Consider the following 3161-nt stretch of genomic DNA (forward strand, 5'->3'; position numbering starts at 1 on the left):
AACTCCAAGAGACGAAACGCCTAATATTATTAATTACTGTTAATAATTATTAATTATTTTGGCGCTATCAAATCAACTGTATATGTAATGCTTGGTGGCACCAGTGCCACTGCTCTCAAATGTTAGTCTGGAGCCCTGTAATAGCATTATTAAGGTCACAAAGTGATATTTGTGTTAGTATTATATCAGCAATAAGCAGAATTCAGCACTTCAAAAGCCTACTTTCAAAAGAACTCTTCTGCTTTACTTTTTAACAACAGTGGAAACAGTGGTTTTAACATGTGGACACTTGAACTGTAACAGACTTGACAAAGCCCTGAATGTCCCTTTAATTCTATAGCTTGATGTTCACACAAAACGCACTCACCATGTTGGCCATCATACTGACGATGACGAGCTCTTTCTGGTCAGATCCCCTCACGCTCAGAGCTGCACGGCCCCTGTAGACACACACACACACACACACACACACACACACATAAAGGTGATCAGGTATGTGTGCACTGTGGCAAACACACACATTCAGCCTGTCCTCGTGGCCATGATGAAGACTGTTAAGAGGAGAGGCGAGCTCTGGATGATGAAGATGTAGATACACTGATGAGCAGAGATGACAAAGACTCAGCGAGAGGAGGAGACAGGGAGGATAGAGGAGGATTCACAGAGCATGGAACCTCCAAACTTTCTCCCCCACAGGAAAGTGTGTGTGTGTGTGTGTGTGTGTGTGTGTGTGAGTGTGAGTGTGAGTGTGAGTTTGTGTGTGTGTGTGTGTGTGTTCTATATAGTAAAAATAGGTGTTGAATTGGTATGAATGAAAGCTGGATGTACTACATCCACCAAGTTGACTTTGTCATGTGACGTCAATTGCATCAATTCAATGCCATTCACCACTCCTCTCCTGTGGCCTCATGGGACAGTAAAGTGTCCATCAGATGCACTACTTCGGTGGAAGTAGTAGGACATACAGGTACATTTGATTTTTTACTATGAATTCTACTTATTTACATACTTACATACTGTTTGCCTACTGGATGCTGGGCATGAGTCTACGAAAGCACGTTTGTTTGGAGATTTATAGGTCTCTATGAAGTTAGTTTAATTTTTTCCCAAATTCCATTTTTCTTGACTCAGGTTTTTTTTTTTCTTCTTCATTTTAATTCTTTCTGGATTCAATTTCAATGGTTTAATTAAATGTAAATAACCAAAAAACATATCTAATCAACTGAACTCATAAAACTTTAATTTAATATTTAAAACAAATTCTTACCATAATAAGGCCATATAAACATATTTATTTATTTATTTAGGCATAAAACATTAACAATTTAATATTTTTTTTAATGTAATCAAATTAAATTTTAACCATTACATTTATTTTTGTCAAACAAAGTGCTGCACAATAGAGGTTTACTTCTAAAATTAAAACATGGAAAAAAATTGTCATTCCCTAAAAATTTTGTTTTAATAATTGTCTTATTATTATTATTACTTTGAGAAGTAATTTCTATTGTACAATAGTAATATATTTCTATAATAATTTCTTCAAGATAAAAGGAACTTTTAATTTGGCGAGTTCTTGTGAAGACCTTTGAGTTTCTGTGTGTATCTGACAATAATTGTATCAAATGAAATAGTGAAATGCCAGTGAAGTGACTCTCAGAGCAGCTCTGGAGATGAAGTTCATGAGGACTGTCCCCATACAGTGAGACAGCAGACGCTGAAAACATGAGTAAGTGTAAAATAAGTGTAGTCCCGCTCATTCAGACAGAGACACACCTCAGTCCTCAAGAGGGTCCATCAAATGGATGCGTTATTATTTGATCAGCTGGCTATAAGCATGTTGATAATTTAACTTCAGGAAGGTTCAAACTACTTCACTCCATCAATACAGATGCTACATCCATTACATCCATCATATTTTCTCACTAACACAGCCCCTTAAAAACTTGGTGCTTAAAGAAAGTTCGGAGTTTCCCAGTCGTAATTACAATATTGTGGTAGCATTAATGTGCATTCAACAACTTCAATGCAGCAATACTTGCACTGAGTATGCCTGTGTAGTCTTATTGCAAAATATTGCAATGTTACACCAACATATACTGGAAGCATGACATTCAAGTTTTTATACGCACCACAAGAAACTTTATACACTACAGATTTCTTATGTGTGTAGATGAACGCAACGCAGTTGCCAAAGTAAACCTCTTCAACACTAGTCACTAATTTTGACCCTATATAGACATTGCATAATATATGACTTGCATAACTGTGACAAATGTTTATGTAAACACATTGGCAAAAGTAAACCAATGTATGCAAGTGCGCAAAGGTCACACCACAAATTGTAGGTCAACCACTGAGAAGGCACTTTGATGTTTTGTTATCATGCTACATGCACTCACTGGTCACCTTTAAGCAAATCAAGTGGTTTCCGTCCATACCCGTGCACAACAATAAATATATCTCATGCATGGCTCCATGAAGCTCCTTTAAGCCTTGGGTCCAATAAGTATGCTAATGGCTGCGCCCATATGATCTGCGTGTGTCTTTGTGGCCGGGCTGGGAGAGGCGTAGAGCAGACAGCTGGTAAGCCTGGCTGTGGTGGAGGGGGTGAGGCAGAATGGACCGTGCAGCTCAATAGACGGGGGGAGCCCTGCCGCTCACCGCCCCAGTCCCACAATACCCCACTACAGCCCCCTGCCTGAGCCACACATAAAGGCCTTTTGTCCCACGGGGGAGCAGCCCGACACAGGAACCAGAGAGAAGCTTCAAAGTGGCTGGAGGTCTCTCCTTCTATTTTCTCTCTCCTTTTCTGTGTCATTTGCCCTCCCCCAATCTCTATTTCTCTTTTCCTGGGTGAGGGAGAGGCCACCCAGTAAATGTAAGGGAACTTGGGTCACCGTGGCTCCGCACATTGCTCTGGTGACATGACACTAAAGAGACAACTTGTTGCTGAGTAAGAGTAGATGGGAGTGGAGCGGGACAACACAGCAAGCGCATAATGACAAAAGATTTCACTTACGCACTGTAAATCAAGTCTGTTGTCGTGCTTTTTTACCCGTTTGTGGGATGGTCCTTTAAAAAGCCTCTTGAGATCACAGGCAACTTATGGCGCTTTTCCACTGCGTGGTACGACTCGGCTCGGTACGGGTCAGTCCGGG

This window comes from Sinocyclocheilus rhinocerous, unplaced genomic scaffold (assembly GCF_001515625.1).
Source record: "Sinocyclocheilus rhinocerous isolate Xijiao unplaced genomic scaffold, SAMN03320098_v1.1 scaffold407, whole genome shotgun sequence".
Classification (NCBI taxonomy): Eukaryota; Metazoa; Chordata; class Actinopteri; order Cypriniformes; family Cyprinidae; genus Sinocyclocheilus; species Sinocyclocheilus rhinocerous.